Source organism: Prionailurus viverrinus, chromosome C1, assembly GCF_022837055.1.
Source record: "Prionailurus viverrinus isolate Anna chromosome C1, UM_Priviv_1.0, whole genome shotgun sequence".
NCBI classification, from domain to species: Eukaryota; Metazoa; Chordata; class Mammalia; order Carnivora; family Felidae; genus Prionailurus; species Prionailurus viverrinus.
In genome coordinates this window covers 156,028,619-156,052,860 of record NC_062568.1, presented here as the reverse complement: position 1 = coordinate 156,052,860, position 24,242 = coordinate 156,028,619, and positions in this window count along the sequence as shown.

Here is a 24,242-nt window from a genome sequence, read left to right as displayed (position 1 = left end):
AGTCTGGCTTTTTAATTTTAGGCAATCTAATAAGTACATGGAAGCATCTTATTATGGTATTAATTTCCTTTGTTAATTATTAATAATGATGAGCATCTTTTCAGGTACTTGTTTTCCACCTCTGTATTTTCTTTAGTGAAGTATTGGTTCAAATCTTTTGTCTATTTTTTTTATTGAGTTAGTTGTTTTCTTATTATTGCATTTTGAGAGTTTCTTATACAGTTTAGATGTAAGTCCATTATAAGATACGTAATTTACAAATATTTGTGGCTCGCCTTTCCATTTTGCTATTGAGATCATTTTAATTCTAATGAGAAGGGGCATTTATTCAGTGATGAGTAGCTCAGAGAAATAATTACTGAACTGAAAATTGAAGGATGAATTGGAAGTCCCCTGGTTAAAAAAAAAAAGTGTGTGTGTGTGTGTGTGTGTGTGTGTGTGTGTGTGTAGAATAAAGTAGGATGTCGTGAAAATCTTGGCATAAATTTGTTTATCAGGTTATTTTACTCCAGGATACAATATAAAAAAAAGTCAAAACTTGAAGCACTCTAGGAAAGAAAGGCTACTGAAAGAAAGGTAGCTGGGCCATGTGGGAAGAGTGTTTAAAAGAGGATGGGGGTTGACAAAAATCTCACAGATTTCATTCTGACATTTTGCCCCCTCACTATTCTGTATTTCTTTTCTTTCAGGCTGGCAGGTGCCAAATAATTAATAGCTGGGGGGCTAAGTACCTAGATATGATGGGAACTTAGAGATGTTATCTTGGAAGTTAAGGATATTTGTCTTTTTAAATGGTAAATCAGGTGATTTGCATGTGACTACTCGAAGCTATTGACTATTAGGCTGGGAAAAGGGAGACCAATAGGATTCATAAAAGGTTTTTGACTCCATTGCCCAAAGCTCACTGACAGCCAAACAAGTATACAAATAATATCTCCAGGTCAAAGTAAATCAAACTGCACTCCTGAGCCAAGGAAACAAAGGAGAATGTAATTTTTATCTCAGTAAATTAAATCACCTAGATCTGTCTGCCAACTACTCTGCTCTGCCTGCCAGATCTGGGTAATGGATCCAGTTACCCTGAAGGAAGAAGCAAGAATTCTGTTTGTTGAGTTGCCATTTGCATTAAGATCAGTACACCCAGAAATACCATCTACCATTGGATCTGGCAATCAAGGGCATTGATTATGTTGGGGGCTTTCACATTGAGATCAAGTTCCTAGCAGGTCACAGATTGTTAGGTAGGCATTGTTTAAGACAATAAATAATATATACTTCATCTGAGAGGAATACATCCTGGTTTGAACACAAGTGGTGGACACTTGTATAAATATCTGGTTTATTCAAAAGGTTTGTGAAAGCCAGAAATCATTAAAAATGTTAATATAATAGATATTTTAATTTACAAGTGCACATTTAACTCATCAATCTTTTATGTAGGGCCTTTCCTCCCTCCCTCCCTTCCCCCTTCCTTCCTTCCTTCCTTCATTCCTTCCTCCAATATTTATTAAACTCTTACTAGGTATTACTCCAGGTGCTAGAGATAAAACAATAAGTAAAATAGACAAACACCTCTGCCTTATTGCTTACTTAGGAGCGAAGTCAGGGTATGTGGGGGCCATGCAAATGCTCCCACAGACTTCTTATGACAGACAGCATAACTGAGCCCCAGCTTCTTATGTCCTCCCTCCCTTCCTTCTTTTCTTCAAATACTTAGATAATCTCTCTTATAACCAGGCTCTCTGGAAGTTGAGGTTACTGCGATAAACAAGGTACAATTATTGCATTAAAAGAATGCCGGAATTCAAGAACACAGACAAGTAAATGTATAATTACAATACATAGTATTGAAATACATACAAATAATATGAATGATGAGTTACAAAAGCCCTCAAGAGGAAGTGATTAACTGTATTTGGGAGAATTAGGGACGTCTTCATAGAAAAGGTAATATTGGGTTGAATTTTGAAATGTTCGCAGAATCTATTGGGGAAAAAAGGAGAGAATGAGTATTGCATCCTCAAAATTTCCTGAGAGCTCAATATTTCAAGAGACAGTAGTTGAACACTTCCATGTTGTGTTGTGTAGGAATGGAAACTTAGAAAGCAAACCATGATTAAATGAAGCAATGGTTTTGTTTTTTAATTTTTTTTTTAAGTTGGCTCCATGCCCAACATGGGGCTTGAGCTCACCCCCTCATGATTGAGAGTTGCATGCGCTACCAACCGAGCCAATCAGATGCCCCATGAAACCATTATTTTTAATATTTTTATGATAGTGTCATTATGGTCATGTTTTTTTAATTGTTTTTTTGTATTGTTTTTATTGAATCTTTAAGAGACCCATACTAAAAGATTTACAGGTAAAATTATATGATAACTGGATTTTCTTCAAAATTATATATTGGGGAGAGCAAGGAACAAGGTATAAATGGCCAGATGGGGGGGGGGCACCTGGGTGGCTCAGTCAGTTGAGTGCCCGACTTTGGCTCAGGTCATGATCTTGTGGTTTGTGGGTTCAAGCCCCACGTTGGGCTCTGTGCTGACAGCTCAGAGCCTGGAGCCTACTTCGGATTCTGTGTCTCCTTCCCTCTCTGTCCCTCCCCCGTTCACACTCTAACTCTCTCTGTCTCTCAAAAATAAATACATGTAAAAACAAAAATTTTTCTAAAAATGGCCAAATCGGCCATAAATTGGTAACTGGTGAAGTTGGGTGATGAGTACTAATGAAGATGGGTTCATTAGACTATTTTGCATAATAAACAGTTCAAAACAAAACAGTAAGACTTGGTTCCTGACTTTGAAAAGCTCATAGTGCCGGGGCGCCTGGGTGGCGCAGTCGGTTAAGCGTCCGACTTCAGCCAGGTCACGATCTCGCGGTCCGTGAGTTCGAGCCCCGCGTCAGGCTCTGGGCTGATGGCTCAGAGCCTGGAGCCTGTTTCCGATTCTGTGTCTCCCTCTCTCTCTGCCCCTCCCCCGTTCATGCTCTGTCTCTCTCTGTCCCAAAAATAAATAAACGTTGAAAAAAAAAAATTAAAAAAAAAAAAGAAAAGCTCATAGTGCTAAGAGGGAAGAGAGACCCAAACAGATAGTTTAAACACATTATGAGGAGAAACACTGAACCCAGTAACAAGGATATATAATGTTACAGAATGAAATAGTGGTTATTTAAAATAAAAATTAATGCTAGCTGGCCCTACAATGTAGAAGGTTCACTGATAATTCATATCAGTGACTAAATCTCCATTCAGCTCTCTTGCTTTTAGAGACTGGGGAGTTGAAGAGAAAAGTTAGATTCAGACAAAATGACTATGATTACCAGAGCATATGGAAGAGTCTTTGGATATATAAAAGGAAACCCAGAGGTGGTATTTTTGAAATTCTGGTGTTTGTAAAGAGGGAAAGAGAGAGGTGAGCAACATGAGAAGATGCTTCTCTCAAAGTTGGTGGGGATAATATTGAACTGTGTGTGTCACTGCTACCTAACCTCATTTATTGTCCTTATATCTTCACAAAAGGCTATCACACAAATGATCTCTTTTTCATTTTCCTCTTTTTCTGTTTGCAGAAAACAAGAAAATAAATCTGAGTTTCACATGATGGAACACCTCAGTCAAGGAAGGCGATAATGAAGGACTCAGGAACAAACACATTAGTGGTGACAGGAGAGGGTTAATCACAGGAATGCTCAATAATCCTGAGAGAAAGGATCAAGGATTCCACTGGAGGCTGGATATATGACATGTGAGTTAAAATTAGTATTGGTTGTGTCAAAAAGGAGGATGAAGCTAATGTATTTAAGTCACTACTGTTTTGTTGGAAACAGTTTTATCAGAGGCTTAATTCTGTTAAGCAAGGGGTAAGGGTCCTGGGCAACATTAATGCCTGTAGGTACCCATGAGGAAGAAGAGCTGTAGGAAGGGGCACAGGTATTTCTGAGAAAGGGGTATACAATACTTGAAAGAGGCTTATAAAAGAGAAATTTTCTTTCAAATGTGGTGCTCCCTGGGTCTTTGGCCTCTACTTTATTTCATGTTAGAAAGAGACAGACCACTGAATCTGAGGGCCTAGCAATGACATTTGCAGAAAAGTGCAATTATCATCTAATAAGATACTTAACTTTCGATGCTTGTTTGCTGTAAAATGTGCTTTAAGTAAAATGAAATCCATGTGGAATGTCTTTAGAAAATTTGATCCTCATCCAACTATTTTAATGATTTAAATTGTGTAATGTAGCTTTGTGCAATTGTTTGAACTGGCTCTTAAGCTAAAATTATGGTCAATAAAATTTCTGAGTTCATTCACTTAGCAATCCTGTCACTGAAGAAAAATAATTTTACAGCCAAAAATAATGACAGCCAAAATGGTCTGGATAGAATTAATAGATCATAGTAAATAAGTCTCAGCTATTGAGTCAAGTGAAAAGTCAGTTTCTGTCCAAGTGATTTTTAAATGCTCTGGTGTGCCCTACAGCCATTACTTAAACCTCATTATATCTAGGTATTAAATCCTGCTTCTTTGAAGGGAAGATCAGGAGAACAGATTCTGGAAGGATTAGTGCACTTATTTTCAAACCTTTTTGAAATATCAGCTAAGAGTATTAATTAGCTGGGCACTTACACTAAAATAGAGTACCCTGAAGTTCCCTGACTACTGAGCTTCAAATAAGATGCTATTTTGAGAAGAGTCAAGGTATTTTTGTTCTGAATATAGACCAAGGATTAGAGCCTGCTTACCTTATGACACTTACTGTTCTGAATCATAACAAGCACTTAGTCACATCTAGCAAGGGCAAATGGGAACTTGGGTGGTTCTCAACCGTATTCATGGCACACTTTTGTTTTTTATTTTTTCATAGCACACTTTTATTTTATTTTTTTTAAATTTTTTTTTTCAAAGTTTATTTATTTTTGGGACAGAGAGAGACAGAGCATGAACGGGGGAAGGGCAGAGAGAGAGGGAGACACAGAATCGGAAACAGGCTCCAGGCTCTGAGCCATCAGCCCAGAGCCTGACGCGGGGCTCGAACTCCCGGACCGCGAGATCGTGACCTGGCTGAAGTCGGACGCTTAACCGACTGCGCCACCCAGGCGCCCCTCATAGCACACTTTTAAACATAGGAATGTTGTAGGCATACTTGATGTAATTAAATTGCACTTAATTGATATTTATTGGGCGATGTACTTTCATGTCTTTCAATATTATGTTATTTGAACAGAACTGGTTATGGCAAGGATCTTTACACTATAGCCTGGCCCATCAACTGCCAAAAACATTGTTATGTTTTTAAAAGTGAGGTTCTTTTAGATATTAATACTAACCTTTTTATAATAAAATTATATGACACTTGGGTATTTTATCAGAACATAGCCATAGTAGGGGTGCCTGGGTGGCTCAGTTGGTTAAGCAACTGACTTTGGCTCAGGTCATGACCTCATGGCTCATGAGTTCAAGCCCCAAGATGGTCTCTGTGCTGATGGTTCAGTGCCTGATTGGGATTCTGTCTCTCCTTCTCTCTCTGCCCCTCTCCTATTCTTTCTCTCTCTCTCAAAATAAGTAAATAAGCTTCAAAAAAAAAAAAAAAAAGAACATAGCCATGGTCAATTTTTAATGTATTATCTGTGGCTACTTTTGTGCTCTAACAGTAGAGCCCAGTGGTTGTGGCAGATTCCAAATGACTTGTCCTTGCAATGCCTAAAATATTTAATATCTTGTTATAGAAAAAGTTTGCCAATATGCGGGTTATGGTCTTGACTGGATTTGCTTCCATGTTTAAGAAACAAGGTTCTCATATGTTCTAGAAAATGTGAGATCTAACTTTGATGCTATCCTAATACTGAATTATCACTCTAGCTTTTACTTACAGCAATTTGTATATGGTAAAGTACTGCTTTATATCACTCATTTAGCTCAATGATCTGTTCAACAGATATCGTCATAGTAGAATGTATCTTCAGGTAGGGTATAAAAATATCTATGCAATAATAAAAATTTGATAGATAGCTGTGAAGACTTTATGATATGCCAGTGTGCCATAACTCCAAATTACTCGGCTAGACTTTGTGTTATACACATTTGGATATGTGGATAAGATATCGTGGTAAACGCTTGTTTGTATCCTACCCAATCTTTGCTCTCCTATAATCTGGTAATAATGTGTTGGTTTATTTTGGGAAATATTTTTGTAAATGCGTATTTGTGAACAGAACATGGTCGGATTCTTACATGTTTTGAAGATAGAACCACTAAGATGTGTTGGTTTGTATGGAAAGGAGAAGAATTAAGAAAGATTAAAGCTTTTGTTCTCATCAGTTAAAAAAAAGCATCTATCACCCTTTTGTATAATACATGCTTGTTTGTTTTTTGCCTTCTTCCACTAGTGGTTTGAGATCAAGGGCTTTCTCTTTATTCTTAGAAACTAGAAGAATACCTGGCATATAATATACTTACAATAATTATTTGTTGAATAAATAAATAAATAAATAATTATTTCTGTGGCATAGATTTCATAGATATGGAGGTATATGCAGTCAAAGAGAATGTACATATTTAATTTTGATATATTTGAAACCAACCTCTAAAATGAACTTGCCAAGTTCTGCTAACTGTATATAAGAATGCCAAGGCTACAAATGAATGGGCAGTTTGGTAGGCACAAATAGTGCCACTTCCAGCACCACATACCCCTGAAAAGTGTCCACTGATTGTACCACACACACTATAAAGATGTTTATGTCCTAATGCCCAGAATTTGTGAATAGGTTACCTTACTTGGCCAAAAGGACTTTGACATTGTGATTAAGGATAACGACCTTGAGCTAGGAAGAGGCTATGGTCAGAGTGACATGACAGCAGAAAACAGAAGTAGGGTCAGAGAGAGATGACATTGCTGGCTTTGAAGACAGAGGAATTTGCCTACACCAATCAAGCAGGAGTAATGGGGGTTGGGGATTAGCAACCCAACAGAGTAGCAGTATTGAAAATTGCAGTTTAAGTAGGTAGAAACAAATTGAGGAACTATTTTTTTTTTTTTTTTTTTTATTTATTTTTTTTTTAACGTTTTATTTATTTTTGGGACAGAGAGAGACAGAGCATGAACGGGGGAGGGGCAGAGAGAGAGGGAGACACAGAATCAGAAACAGGCTCCAGGCTCCGAGCCATCAGCCCAGAGCCTGACGCGGGGCTCGAACTCCCGGACCGCGAGATCGTGACCTGGCTGAAGTCGGACGTTTAACCGACTGCGCCACCCAGGCGCCCCGAGGAACTATTTTTAAGTACAGGTAAGTCTAACATTTAATTTTAGGTCATTTATGTTGCATTGACATAGACCTTATGCATTTCCCGGAACCTTCAGTAATGTCTGCTGTATAAGAAATGCCTTCTAACAAATCAAGGAAAATTGGCTGACTACCACATTTAAGTAAGTGTAGAACTGAAAGAAAGAACGAATTGTAGGAGGTGATGTGGAGATTCTGCTAATACCAGGAATTGGAGAGTAAAGTGTTCACGAGAATGAGTCTTCAGGAACACAGATATACTGGGAAAGATGTGGCATCAGCAAAAGGTTCAAGTATCATCGATGTTAAATTTGGAATCAGGGGGATGACAGAGAAAGAATATAAAATGTTTGAGTAATGAGTACTTTAATGTGAATTAGTTCCTTGATTGAATGTTCCATGTCCTAAAAAATATCAAGCATCAAAAATCCAGATATCTAAGAAAAGATGGATCTTTGGAGAGGGCAGAAATTGAGAAATTGTAGCAATGAGGTAAGGATAATAGAGATACTCCATCTACTTCTCTTATGGGTATGACAGGACTCCATGAGCCATTGATCACCCCCTTATATCAGACTGGCATACGTCAAGAAATTGAGTCCATGGGCCCAGCTGTATCCTCTGCAGGAAGTTTTCTATTTCTGCTTAGAAAATTATTTGTCTTATATGCTTATTTGCTTTGAAATATAATGAAATTAATATGAAACACCTTAAGGGACTTTAATCTCAATGAATTACTTTTATGATGCAGACTAGGTATTTAGCTTTGTGCACCTGAGTTCAAGCTAGTTCTTGGGCCTAAACTATGGAGACCAAATAAAATTATCTGTAAATTTGAGCACATACATTTCCTAGGCAATCTTGCCAATAAGGAATAAAGTTCACTGGCAATCAAGTAAGATTCTAATCATTACCAATATATTATAAGTAATCAACATGGGCATTTTGGGTAAGGAATAGCAGGATGATTTAATTTCTATTCAAATAATTTTCATTTCATCCACTATATAATCCCCTGATATCCTGGTATTAAATCCCAGAGCTCTAAAGTTAAGATCAAGCATCCAGGTCTATCTAGTGTGATTAATGTACCAGAAATGCACAAACACATTGTATAAGGAAGCTGGCACCTAAAGACATTAATTAAATTGGCTGAGATACTGAAAAATGATCCCTGGAGATTATTAACTATATAGCTCCCTGTAGTCCAATCTTTGGAGCTAAATGAACACATCCTGGTTTGAATGTAGACTACAGATTGGAGCCTGTTCCTGCTTCATGATACTTGTTGATCTGAATCATAGCATAAGAGCTCCAGGAGAATAACCTATTAACAGAGCCCAATTACTGAGTTGGGTTAAGTATCTTTATTTAGTTCACATAACATGTTTGAATGCCATCATATTTGTGGCATACTTTATGGAATTAATTTGCCTTCATATGTAGATTATAATTTTTTCCCTTTGATTTTCTCCAATCCTGCATTGTTACTTGTTTAGAAGTCTTATTTCTCTTATCTGACTCACTTATATATTCAAGGGGCAAAGTGTTTTGTGTGTGTGTGTTTTAATTTTTTAATTTAGAGAGAGAGAGAGAGAGAGAACAGGGGAGAGGGACAGAGGGAGAGAGAGAGAGAATCTTAAGCAGGTTCCGCACAGCATAGAGCCTGACACCAGGCTCCATCCCATGACTGTAGGATCGTGACCCGAGCCGAAATCAAGAATTGAACGTTCAACCAACTGAGCCATCCAGGCGCCCCAGTATTCTATGTTTTAATAAATAACTAATTATATTTTCGTCTCAGCTGGGAGTTAGACTATGCCATTTTGCTCTTTTATAAGTTGGATATTGCCTTACACCATTTTTCATGACCTACTTAGCTCAAAGTTTTGGCAGTATGATATTGCTCCAATATATAAATCCTCAGTTATAGTAAAAGTTTATATATCAATCTGTATACTGAAAGGTTCATGCTACTTTGGTGTATAATGGCACATTTATAAATACATTCATCATTTAGCAGAAATTTCTTGCCAAATTGTATGTGTTCTCAGATAGAACACATCCTTTACTATCCTTCTACTTGGAAGGATAGTAAAATGCACTTTCTCATCCTCAGGAATTTTCACTATATAATAGGGGGGAAAAGAAAGTTAACAAATGGATGTTCTATAAAGGATGGTGACTGAGTCATAAGAATTCATAGGAGAGCAAGTTCACTCTTAGCTGAGGTCAGGGAGGTTGTTAGGCCTATGGCAGAATTGGTGAGCATGAGCTCCTCACCCCCTTGGTGGGTCCCCACTTACTCCATTGACTAGATGCTCTTGTACAGGGCACATCCTGTACATCCTGTATAACTGCACCTTGCAGTCTTGGCTTGGGGTGGTTACATATGGCTTTATGTAAATAGCAGTTTTGAGCTGAGTGAAGGACTATACATACAAGTTTTAGGTGTGAAAGAAAAGCTTGGACATGTGGTTTAAGGCCAATTAGAGAGGGTTGTGAATTATAGGCAAAAAAGTTTTATCTTAAACTTTTAAATTACCAAATAATATATACATATCGGAAAAATTTAAGCAAAACTGTAATATTGACTGTCACTTCCATTTTCCAAAACCTACTACCCCATCCTCTTTTTTAGAGGTAATCATGCTAATCTGTTTGGACACGCACACGCGCACACACACACACACACACACACACACACACCTTTGAGGAATATATATCTATACATGCATATACATATACTCATGATTTCATAAACATTATTCCATCACACTGAAAAAGTTAGCAACTTATCTTTGCCATATTTCCATGTCATTATATCTATATCAGTTTCCTTTTTTTCTGTTAAAATTTACATAAGCAACACACAAATATAGTTTTTGTAAGATTCATAGAATAAAAAAAGTATGAGCAAACTGTTAAGGTCCCTCTTTACCCACTCTCATTTTCCAGATGTAACTGCTGACAATATCATGTACATCTTTCTAGAGTCATTTAAATGAACACACAAAGCAAGTGCAGTTGACCCTTGAACAACATGGGGGTTAGGTGCACTGACTCCCATACAATCTAAAATCTAAGTACAACTTTGACTCTCTAAAAACTTAACTACTAATAGCCTGCTGTTGACCAGAAGCCTTATTGATAACAAACAATAACACATGTTTTTGTACATTATTTATATTATATACTGTATTTTTACAATAAAGAAAGCTTAAGAAAAATATTAAGAAAATTATAAGGAAGAGAAAATGCATTTACAGCACTGTGTTGTCATTTATTTATTCATTTATTTATTTTTTAATGTTTATTTATTTTTAAAAGACACACACACACACACACACACACACACACACACACACACAGATAGAGCATAGGTGGGGGAGGGGCAGAGAGAGATGGAGACAGAATCTGAAGCAAGCTCCAGGCTCTGAGCTGTCAGCACAGAGCCTGATGAGGGGCTTTGAACTCATGGATTGTGAGATCATGACCTGAGCTGAAGTAGGATGTTTAATCAACTGAGCCATGCAGGTGCCCCATTGTGCTGTATTTATTGAAAAAAATCTGCATGTAAGTGAATCTATGCAGTTCAAACCTCTTTGTTCCAGGGTCAACTGTGTTTTGTTTTATTTTTAACTCTCTTGGAAAAATTTCCATGTCACATCATGTAGGTCTAACATGCTTTGTAACTTTTGCATTTTATTCTACTAATGGTTTGGATATAGTTTATTTAATGACTCTCTTACTGCTGGGCAATTATTACCCTAAAGTAGGGTGACTCTCCAAATAAAGCAACTCCTCTCATTCTTGTAATGAGAACCCCCATTTCTTTTGGTCATAGTGAATACATAAACCTTCAAGGTAAAGATGAAGTGAGCAATACTTGTAATACTAATTTAGTTATTGCAAATACTTAATATCATGCATATTTCTAGGATATTAACTTAGCTGATTTTGGTCATTATTATATTATTATGTAACTATTTATTTATTTATTTTAGAAAAAAGGAGAGAGAGAGAGAGCATGAGCTGGGGTAAAGGGCAGAGGGATAGAGAGAGAATCTTAAGCAGGCTCCACGCTCAGTACGGAGCCCTATGCCAGGCTCAGTCTCATGACCCTGGGGATCATGACATGAGCCAAAATCAAGAATTGGATGATCAACCAACTGAAACACTCAAGCACCCCTAAAACAATTGAATCCAAACTCTTCTAATGTTGCCTTGTTATCCTTATCTATCACTGAACCACTTTTTGACTCATTTGACACTTTTCTAAAGCAAAACATCTTCATTTCTATGCTAAGATTTCACTTATTTTTTTAAACCTGTTTATGATGCCATTATTTGAAATTGAGTACCCAGCCAAACTGAAAGCACATAATATCAGCATAATGGTAGGACAGCTGCATTTTTTATTATTCCTCTGCATAACCTACTTTAGTGAATTATTTTTTAAAAGTCTTTAAAAGGCTTGTTAATTGGGATATCCAACACTTCTAATTGTGAGTCATACTTGAGGGAATAATTACAACAGCTGTGTTAAATCTTTCTTTCTCTCAGTCTTTCTGATTAAAGTTTGTTTTCGCTAATACGTCTTTAAACATTATTTGGCTGTTCAAAAGAATGTGATTGAAAAGGCACAGAGAAATGTAAATTTGAATAGGTGGGAAGCCAATTATAAAGTGACTCTTCTGAGGGATGCTTTTGTAAACACCTTATGTAAATACCTTATATTTACACATCTGTTTCTAAATTTTTCATGCTTCATATTGTTGCATCAAACATACCTGTGCATAGGTCTTAGGGCACAAGTGAAAGTATTTCTTTTTAGGCAACATTTCTAACAGTGAGGTTGCTTGGGCAGAGAATAGAAGCTTGAAAAAGTTGAAAAGATATTGCCAAAAATGTATTCTTGAAAGACATCTTCAATTTATTCTGGAATTATACTGCTTGAGAATGTTCACTTTTGGGTCACCTGGTGGCTCAGTTGGTTAAATGTCCAACTTCAGCTCAGGTTCATCTCACTGTTCAGGGGTTTGAACCTTCCATTGGGCTCTGCAGCATGGAGCCTGCTTGGGATTCTCCCTCCCACTCTCTCTGCCCTTCCATGACTCTTTCTCTTTCAAAATAAATAAATAATACTTAAAAAAAAAAAAGAATGCTCACCTTTGGTAGCCAACTCCTAAATCATCCTCAGTGCCTCTGCCACCATCTGCTCCTGCGCCCCCTACCCTCACTACTGAGGAGCAAAAAAGCACCCCAAGCTGTTGGGCTACCTCCTTATGAGGTTCAAAATGAAGCACCTCCTAAATCATCTTGAAGGGACTTAGGTGCTCTCCTGGACTTAGACTGTCCACTTCAGATTTCCCCACAGGAGCCCCAGCTTATCTTTTAACTCAAGCAAAAGACCCAGCTGGCAAAGCATCCCATAATGGGAACCGAAACTACCCCCTCAAGCAATAGGGACCGCTCTGACGCTAGCAAGACCCGGTGTGATTGACCCCAAGACAATGACCAACCTGACCTCTATTGCCCAACTGCAGGTACCCCCCCCACCCTTGTCCCACATTTTCCTTATATAAACCTAGAAGTATTTTCAGCACTTTGGAGGCAGTCTTTGAGATGTTAGTCAGCTGTCTTTCTGGTGTTGGCCTCATGGAAATAAATTCCTTTCTTTTTCACCTCCAAAAAAAAAAAATGGTCATTTTCTTAAAGCATTACTTGTTATTATCAATCTGTAATAAATTTGCCATTCAGATTGGCAAAAATAATATTTCATTTTTGTTTTTGATTTGCTTTTCTCTGATTAATGATGAGGTTAAACATCTTTTTAAAACTTTAATGGAAAATAACATTTTTATGTGAATTGCCTGAAACTTCTATCTACTTTCTATCTTTCCATGTACAACATACATCCATACACACACATTTTTTATGTGCATGTTGGATTTTCTTATTTAAAAAATACTTTACAGAAACTGGCTATTGATGGTTATTATATATTTTACAAATCTCTTATCTGTCACATGCATTTCAATTTAGTTAATGGTTTCTTCTGTCACACAAGTTCTGAATTTTTATTAGGACAAATCAGTTTATTTTTTATTTATGTTTTATGGAGTTATGCCTTATATAAGATGTTTCTTTCTACCCGAATATTTGAAAATATTCTTTTATAGATATTAGGTATTGCTATGATTTTTAATACATTCATATCTTTAATGCATTTACTGTGTGTCATGAGGTAGGGCTAGTATTTTTTTTTTTTTTTACCAAACATTGATTTCCAAACTTTCTCTGAAACTCTGTATTTTCCAATTATACTAACACCATTTATCAACTAGGCCATCTTTTCTCCACTAATATGAAATGCAACCTTTGTTATAAGCTAAGTTTTCATCTATATCACTACTGATCCTTTCTTGGACTCTATTTTCTATTGTTTATTTTTGTATATACACATTATTTAATTAATTGTAACTATTACCATTCCACGTTCCTCATTTTTCTTCTTTTTTTTAACGTTTATTTATTTTTGACAGAGAGACAGAGCGTGAGTGGGGGAGAGGCAGAGAGAGAGAGAGGGAGACATAGAATCCAAAGCAGGCTCCACGCTCCAAGATGTCAGCACACAGCCTGACATGGGGCTGGAACCTACAGACCATGAGATCATAACCTGAGCTGAAGTGATGCTTAACTGACTGAGCCACCTAGGAGCTCCATTTTTGTTCTTTTTAAGAATTTGTTGACTCAGGGGCGCCTGGGTGGCTCAGTTGGTTGAGCATCCAACTCTTGGTTTTTGCTCAGGTCATGATCTCACTTTGTGAGGTGGAGTCCCATGTCAGGCTCTGCACTGACAGCTCGGAGACTGTGATTGTCTCTCTCTGCCTCTCTGCACTATCTCTTTCTCTCTTTCTCTCAATATAAACATTTTAAAAAATAAAAGAATTTGTTTACTCAAAAAAAAAAAAAAAGAGGAATTTGTTGACTCCTATCTTCTGAGGAAGAAGAATCTAGTGGCTAAAAGCAGAGACTCTGGGTCAAACCAGCTGGGGTCAGAGGTAATGCTTCATCTCATTCATTCCAAATGACTTAAGGAAGTCATTTAGGTTCCTTAAAACCCAATTTCCTCATTTGTAATGATGATTTATGATCCTTGCAATAAGGATTATAAGATAATTTGTGACATGGAGAATATTAAGTAATCAGAAATTTTAGCCATTGTTTTTATTATTATGCACCTTCTTTTCCATATCAACTTTATAATAAGCTTATTGAATTTTCTAAAAAATCTTCATGATTTTTTATTGTAATTACTTTGGCTTTGAAGATTATTACAGTAGAAGTGCATCTTTGTAGCTTTATCTTCTCCCATCTGGAACTTTTATATTTTTCTGTCAATTTATTAAATTTTCAATTATATCTTTTAGAAGATTTTATAATTTTGTTGGTATAGGTTTTATACATTTTTTGTTACATTTTTCCTATTAATTTTATGGGTTTTATTGCAATTGTGAATAGGATCCTTCTATATTTTCTAACTGGGAACTTAACATTGTGCATTATGCAATGTTTCCTATATAAACATTTTTTTAAAATGCTTATTTTATTTTTGAGAGAGAGACAGAGCACGAGCAGGGGAGGGGCAGAGAGAGAGGAAGACACAGAATCCGAAGCAGCCTCCAGGCTCTGAGCTGCCAGCCCAGAGCCTGATGTGGGGTTTGAACTCACGAACCATGAAATCATGACCTGAGCTGAAATCAGACGCTTAACCGACTGAACCACCCAGGCGCCCCTCCTATATAAAATTTTTAATAAAATCTGTATTGTTCATCAATGCCTCCTGAAATGGATTTTTTTTTTTTTTTAATGGGGAGGTCAGTGGAATGCTGAATCTGGCTTTCAGGTCAGAATGAAGTGAAATCAGAAATGGCCCAAGGGAAGACAGTGACATTTGTTTAACACATTGGGAAAAAATTCCTATTTTCTTAAAAATTAATGAAATTCGCGGGGCGCCTGGGTGGCGCAGTCGGTTAAGCATCCGACTTCAGCCAGGTCACGATCTCGCGGTCCATGAGTTCGAGCCCCGCGTCAGGCTCTGGGCTGATGGCTCGGAGCCTGGAGCCTGTTTCCGATTCTGTGTCTCTCTCTCTCTCTGCCCCTCCCCCGTTCATGCTCTGTCTCTCTCTGTCCCCCCAAAAATAAATAAACGTTGAAAAAAAAATTAAAAAAAAATTAATGAAATTCAAAGCAAATGTTAACAACAACCTAATATAAGTATTATTTTAACTATTTTTTTATATTTTAACTGTGTATTTTGAAATAATTACAGACTTATGGAAAGTTACAAAATAGCACAGAATCTCACACATGTACCCTTCCCCCAGCTTCCTCCAGTGGTTTCATCTTATATTGCTATAGTACAATATTAAAACCAGGAAATTGACATTGGTACATTACTGTTAACTAGGCTGTTAAATCTTAACTATTAAGATTGCTGTTAACTAAACTATTAAAATGAACTAGGCTAGTAAGCAGAATATTAAGTAGTCTGGTTAAATAAACCAGACTTCATTTGCCCATCACCAATTTTAACCTGCATTCTTTTGTGTGTGTAGCTCTGTGCAATTTAATCCCATGTATAGATTCATGTAACCATCACCACAGTTAAGATACAGAACTATTCCATCGCAAAAGAATTTCATCATGCTACTTCTTTGTATTTGATACCCCCCATTGACACTCCTGCCCTCTGCAAACTGCTAATCTGTTCTCCATTGCCATAGTCTTGGTATTTTGAGAAAATTATGGAAATGGAATCATACAGAATACAACTTTTTGAAATTGACTTGTTTTTCACTCTGCATAATGCCCTTGAGGACCTCCTAGGTTGTCATGGGTATCTATATATAGCTCTTTCTTTTTTATTGATAAATAGTACTCTATTGTACAGATTTTTATTCCAAACAATATGTAAAGTTTATTGAACAATTTGACCATTGATGGACATTTGTGTTTCCAGTACTTTGCTCTTACAAATAAAGCTGTTATAAACATTCATGTGTTATAAACATTCCACGTGAACATAAATTTTCATTTTATTTATTTTTAAGCTCTAACATATTAAAATTTTTTTCCTTTCAATATTTTCTTAATACTTAAGTTATTTTTACTTATATCATTTGTGATACCAAATGTGTGGGTTTTTTTTCTCATATCAACCAATCCTCCATTTCTCCAGACACCAACTGGGTGCCCACAATTCAATTCTGACACTACCTCTCTGGAATTAGCTTCAGGTCCCATGAGTTAAGATCTCAGCCCCACAGGACCGCTCCCAATTTAGATGCCATTCACAAGTCCCCACCGCAATGACGACCTACAAATTATAGGTTCCCACAACCCCCTCCTCAGATTTGATAATTTGTTAAAATGGCTCACAGAACTCAGCAAGGCACTACTTACTATTACCAGTTTGTTATAAAAGGATACAACAAAGTAACGGTCAAATGGAAGAGATGTATAGGGCAAGATGTGGAGAGGCTGGTTGGGTGTCCTCTCTGGACGTATCACTCTCCCAGTCCCTCCATGTGTTCACCAAACTGGAAGCTCTCTGAACCCCATTGTTCAGGGTTTTTAATGGAGATTTCATTGCATAGGCACACTGACTGAGATTTCTTGTGACATTTCTTTTTCGTTAAAGTCCATCAGTAGTAAATTGAAATAGTACTTGTGGAAAGGCTTCTACAAAGGGATTAACTGTTATTTTAAAATTGTTCTTTGGATGGGGGCACCTGGGTGGCTCAGTGGGTTAAGCATCGAACTCTTGATTTCAGCTCAGGTCAAGATTTCATGGTTCGTGAGTTCAAGCCCTGAGTTGGGCTCTGTGCTGACAGTGGAGCCTGCTTGGGATTCTCTCTCTCCCACTCTCTCTGCCCCTCCCCCAATTGCATGTGCTCTCTCTCTCTCTCTCTCTCTCTCTCTCTCTCAAAGAAATAAACTGAAAAAATTGTTCTTTGGATGCTTGTATAAAACTGAAACATTTGAAAATGGTGAGAGTTTTTTATTTCATCTGTATAGCATTATAATTTCTTATGGTGAAGATGTATCATGTAGGTCATACTGAGGAGAAAAATTGCTCAAGCTTCAGGGGTCCTTAGCTCTACTCTGAATTTAATCCTCTGGCAGGTGACAGTAGAAATAACTGAGCCACTTCTGCTCACAGTGGGAGGTTAAGTAAACTGAATAGTGTATGTGACTATAGGGTGACTATAGGCTGAAGACTTTTTGGAGGAAACCTATAAGCCAGGTTTCAGGAATGCATACCCAATGGCATAACATTTTGAATAGAAAGCCCAGATCTGTATATCCCTCCCCAAGTGACTTTTGTGGGCAAGCTATGCCTACCTTTTCTTGGGTACACTAGTTAGATTTATTACTGATTTTAATTAAGCTTCTTTCTTCCTTTTTTTTTTTTTGTCTGTTCTCCAAAAAGAAAGGCTGTTGTCAAAGAGTCCTCCTGACTACAATAGAGCAGTCTATAATTCTACCTCTCAATGCACAATTACCCTTTAGAAATTTATTCCAAGATGATAAATTTTGGTGGTTATTAGTATTACCTTTTCTGACTCATGCAGAAGTCATATGAAGTAATTATTCCCATCATTGCTATTTTAGGAGATATCAGAGCTCATAGAATGACTTGCCCAAGTCTCAAAGTCATGTCTGCACCAGGACTTGAATCCATGGCCTCTGGGCCTTCTGACTCTTAAAACTAAAAGACAAGTTGTTCCCTATCATTCAGAAGACCGCAATGCATCCCAGAATGGGGATTACACAGTCCATTGCTTCCTCTCCAAACAACACAGTGCAGGAAAATGAAATAAAATTATATTTAAATCTGCCTATTTAAGCCTCTTAGAGATGATATATGATTGAAACCAAATAAGGAGTTTATTTTGTACAGTTTTACTCTTTGTAGGTTCATCTTAAACAAACTGTTGAGAAGAGCTTGATGAAGAGAAGTTTCACATAAACAAAAGTAAAGTCTTGGTCACTCACATTCTTCATTTTCTCTTCTCCCTAACTCAGTTCTGGTTCTTGTCTAGTCTCAGTGTCAGGCTGCCTGGAAGCCAGCACAAGAGGCGGAAAGCTGGGCTATGTTCCAGCGAGAGGGTCTTTTCTGGGTCAGTTTCACACATTTTTATACACTGAAAGCAGTGGGATTTTTTCTGGCTGAGGAAGAAGACTGGTTACTGTCTTGTCTTCCCTTAGTATCTCTTTGGAAAGGCTCAGCATTTTTCAGCTGACAAGACATAGAAGGAGTCATAAATAATATTTTCTCTTATATTTAGTCATCTGGTCAGTTTGTTTTCACAATTCATCCCCTGAGATGTTAAAAAATCATTGATGGCGGGGTGCCTGGGTGGCTCAGTTGTGAGTGTCTGACTTTGGGTTCAAGCCCCATGTTGGGCTTGGCACTGACAGAAAAGTACCTACTTTGAATTTTCTGTCTCCCTCTCTCTCTGCCCCTGCTCCAGTTGCACACTCTCTCTTTCTCTCAAAGATAAATAAACATTCAAAAATTAAAAACAAATCATTCATGGTAAAATTCATTTATTCTACTGAAACCACATTTTACTACCCCTGTTTAGAATGTCCCTATCCATTTCCCTAAAAATAACTAAAATCCCTCAAATCCAATAATAGATAACCTGCTGAAATTCAGAGGAAGCACATTTATATTTTACTTTGTGAAACTGCCAGCAGGTGATAATTTGTATGCCAGTGACTATAATTTGTATGTTTCACATTTCTTTTTTTTTTTTTTAATTTTTTTTTCAACGTTTATTTATTTTTGGGACAGAGAGAGACAGAGCATGAATGGGGGAGGGGCAGAGAGAGAGGGAGACACAGAATCGGAAACAGGCTCCAGGCTCTGAGCCATCAGCCCAGAGCCTGACGCGGGGCTCGAACTCCCGGACCGCGAGATCGTGACCTGGCTGAAGTCGGACGCTCAACCGACTGCGCCACCCAGGCGCCCCTGTTTCACATTTCAATGCTGCTGAACTTTTGGGGAAACTTGGAGCAACTGGATGACTGTTTTGCACTGCTTCATGTTTATGAAAAATATGTCATTTAGTAAGACATAAAGTGACATAAGGTGAGGGTTTTAAGGAAAGACCTCAAAGGACCGAACTCACATATTTTAACACCCCATGGCATTTTAGAGAAGAGGACACAACCAAATAACCTGTCACTTGCACAAGATACACGTCTCCTCTGGTCATCTCTACCATTTCGGTAATCTCATTTTTTCTTTCCCAATCTCACTTTATATTAGCTGGTATTGCTTTGTAATATGCTTCGCTAATTAACTGGATTGCTGACTTCTAAGAAAATGAGTGAACATTAAAAGATTCTCATCAAATAATTAAGGACCTATCTTGCTTTTCAAATGAAAATCTAACTAGACACCCCACTGTGCACTATGGCAATGTGCACCATAGAAATAGGATATCGAAATGATTCTCATACAGCCCTGCGCTTTAAGGGGGTCTAACTCACAAAAAGACAATTCTAAGACAATGTGGGAAGTGCCATGTAGAGGTATGCAGAGCACTGAGGTGGGACCCCTAATTCAGCTTCAAACAGAGCAAAATTTTGGTAAAGATTTGTCAGACATGATCAAATGAGCAGATTCTTAAAGGATGAGTAGCATTAAATACATAGGAAAGATTTGAAGAAAAATCTTTAGGAAATCCTCTCAAATAAGAAAAAAAATCCACTGATGATCAATGAAATATTGATTTACACAGTGTTTAAACTTGTGAGACAAAAATTTTTATAAAAGGCAAAGGATCATTGTTACTACTCTGTGTAAGGAACTCGTGTTTATTTGTAGGAACCATTTTTTCCCTTTTGAACTTCATTTGGTTGGACCCTATTGCAAGGACAAAAATATCCTCAGAGTGATAAGCTTACTAACATTTTACATTTCAGATGGAGGCAACTGTTTTGTAGTTTGTTGAATTGGGGGTTTAGTATTCAGATTTCCCACCAGGCAAGGTAAAAATACATGCGACTTGTGACAGGGTGGTGAACAATTAGAAGACATTACTTGACTCTTTACTGATGCAGCAGAACTAATTGAATGAGTCACCACAGGCTAATTGAGTCACCAAAGTGCAACCATTCTTTCAGGAGATCTTGAGGAGGTGCCACAAGAGGCAAAGGAACTCCATAAAAGGTTTACCCTAAAGGAAAGGAGAAAATTGTGAATATAAGAAGAGCAGAAAGTGCCACCTAGTGGTCTTTCTCAGAAATATGTGAAATGTACTTTATAATAAAGTGAAGAGTTGGAATTATTTTGTTGTTTCCCAACACAAATTTTTTGAGTTGCAAGAAATTCAAATAGTACATATAATGACAAGTATTTATAATTTTCAACTATGTTTGTCATGTTCTTGCAAGTGGCAAGAGCAGAGACATACTCAATTACCTCAAGTGGGTACAGTTTATGGAAAAGATAGTGTCCAAAAAAGGAGGTACAGGAAACTGAATTAGTGGTCCAAATGACAGATATCTTACAGAATTGGAACGATGGCTCTTTGTTGAAAAGTTACAGCAGTTCTAAGGATCCAAGAGTCACTTTGTCCATCTTGTCATCATATCAGAGGAGTTAGTCATTGTGTCCCACTCTCAACCATCCAGCAAAACACTAGCAGTTAAGATATTTAGCTTGTGGGCGAGAGACCCAAGACTTCTTCCCTGAAGAACTTAGCAATCCTATATAAAAGATCTCCCTATATGAATGCTCACTCCTCCCCAGATAACCCAAAAGCAGTGGTTCTACCTACATGGTTCTCAAACATTTGTGTGCATTGGGATCAGTTGGAGGGCTTATTAAAACTCAGATTTCTTGGTCTCAACTTTGGAGTTTCTGATTCACTAAGTTTGGGATGAAGCTAGAGAATTTTCCTTTTAACAAGTTTCCAGGTAAAGCTGAAGACCATATTTTGAGAACCACTCATGTGGATAGCACTCTCAATCAGTTTTTCAGAGCTTTTTTCCTTAAATATGCATAGACAAAGAAGGATCACTGTATTTTGGGGGGCGAATCTTGAGCAATGAAAAATAAGAAACATGGCAGGAAACAGAAGAGAATTAAAAGGAGCTTTGAACAAGCATCACATTCATTCATTCACCCATTTAACAAATACTTATTGAGTGCCAAATATGCACTAGGAATTGTTCTAGGAGGTTCTGAGGGTATAGCACTGAAAACTACAGTTTTCAGAAGAAAAGTGACTTTTAACTAAGTGTTCTTTATTCAAACTGTAACTCAAGTGGAGGACAGCTCAAATGAATTTTTAGGTATGGAAGTGTATCTTACCTGAATGACTTTTATTTCTCAGTAGAATTCTATGAAAATATACCCTAGTAAAATAGAGAAGTAAACCAACATGAGGCAGAGTGGGATCCAGAAGCTCAGTCTGCAAAAATCATTGGGATGATAGTCATGAAATAAATCTGAGAAACAGCCTGGTTGGCAGCAGGAAGACAGAAGACTCCAGGGAGGAGGTCTCTTGAAAAATAGAGATTACACAGAGGATCTGCTCCATTGAAACTTAAAAAAAAAAGAGAGAGAGAGATTAGTATAAAAAATAAATTTTATGAAGAGAAGAAAAACACTGAGAAACTCCAGGAAATCTGTACAGGAAAGGAAATATAATCACTGTAAAGTTCTTGGCTTCACAAATTCCTAAAAGTATAAACAGAGCTTAGCAATTTTAACTAAAACTTTATATAACTGTGTTGGGAGAAAGATGGAGAATGGACAGAGGGTGGGAGAATTTAAATATGCATACATTATAGTAGTGGATAAATAAAATCTAGAATAGCTAAACAACGAACAGCAACCTAAAAATATTTGGAGATTTGACACTAACTGCCAAAATAAATACAGAAAGGACTTCAGAAATGTTTCTCCACATTGGGTGTGGAACCTATTTAAAATAAAATTTAGAAAAATTAAAAAAAAAAGAAGTGTTTTCCCTTAGAAAGTAAAATGGATAGGTGGAGGGGGTAACATAGAAGACAATTGTTTTTACTTATAAGTCTTTTGATCTTATTTTATTTCTGAACTGTATTCATGTATTATTACTTTGATAAAAATAAAAACAATATTTTAGAAAATAAAAAGCCACTGTAGGTAAAATTAATAAATTTTACCTTAAGCTTTTCTTCTATTAGGAAAATCAGTCTTTGTTCTTATTTTTATTAATTGAAAGTTAAGAGTTCTTTTGTTCAGAAAGGAGATTCAACATTTATAAATTTAGTATAATTATCTTCCTTTTCATCAGATTGGACTTAGAAAAATAAGCTTAGGAAGAAAATATTGGAGCCTACTAGATTTTTGCTGTAATATGCCTCATCAGAGTCTAGAATTTGATAGTGTAGATGGGCTTGCTTAAGACTTTGTCTAACTTTCCACTCAACAAATATTCATTATGCATGTGCTGTGTACCTTGCATTGTAAAACTAATGAAATTTATTGCCATTATGTCTAAAATGTGACTCTGCTATGTCAGTGTGTTTTCAGTCAGGAAATCAGAAATTGAGGAGAACTGAAATTCTCTCAATGGGGTCATTTCAGGATCTTCGGGCAGAAGGGAGATGGCAAGGAGTTCTGCTTTTACCGGCAAGAGAAGCACAATGGGTTTGGGGATTTAGGTTTCTCAATTGCCTGGATCTGTTCAAATTTTCCACTGCAATTCTGAAAGGCAGGGATTTTGGCTTACATTGCCATCCCATAACCCCAGAGGGTGAATGTGGGACTGAACACCAAAAATCAGCATCTGTCAAGCCACCTGGAGCATGATTCTTTGACTAGATCCTCTAGGAAAGCATTGTAGAAAGGCTGTGTTAAGAAATTTTCAAAATGTTTTGGCAGAATTTGCTTGTCCCTGTAGAGCTGCTCTTTGAAAAAATAATTGGCCGCCAGTGTTCTAATCCCTATAACTGTATTGGCTACTAAGTCCTTCTTTGTCTTTTTAGGTGTGGCCCAGATTAAGCACTTTTTTTTTGAGAGATGATTCTTTATTATTGTTTATTTATTGTCCCCATTTCATCTCTAATATACTTCTATTATTGCAAATAATGACACCGGGAGATACAAATTCAGAAAGTAAGTGAAATGAAGATATCTGTTCTTTATTCCAAACATAGGCGACGGCATAACATCATGGTCGAGCATGTGAACTCTAGACCCAGATGGCCTGGTTTTATTGCCTGGCTCCACCACTTTCTGGCTAAGCGAACCATGGGCAGCCTCAGACCTCTCTGGGCCTGTGTTTCCTCATCTGTAAATGATGAAAATAATAATACATACTTCAAATACTTGTGAGAACTAAATGTGTTACAAGACATAATCAATATTAGCTGTTATTATTTATATAAGTTTATAGTCAAATAATATAAAATACTAAATATTTTAAAAGTCACTTGATCTGGGGCACCTGGGTGGCTCAGTCGGTTGAGCGTCCAACTTTGGCTCAGGTCATGATTTCACCTCCGTGAGTTCAAGCCCCGCGTCGGGCTCTGGTGCTGGCAGCTCAGAGACTGGAGCCTGCTTCAGACTCTGTGTCCCTCTCTCTCTCTGCTCCACCCCTGCTGGTGCCCTGTCTCTCTCTGTCTTTCAAAAATGAATAAACATAAAAAAAATTTTTTTTAAGTCACTTAATCTGGGGTGCCTGGGTGGCTCAATCGGTTAACCATTTGACTCTTGATTTTGGCACAAGTCGTGATCCCAGGGTTGTGGGATGGAGCCTCACATTGGGTTCTGCTCTGAGCATGGAGCCTGCTTAAGATTCTCTCTCTCCCTCTGCCCCTCTCCCTCACTCACTCTCTCTCTCTCTAAAAATAATAATAAAAGATAAGTCATTCAATCAAATTGTGG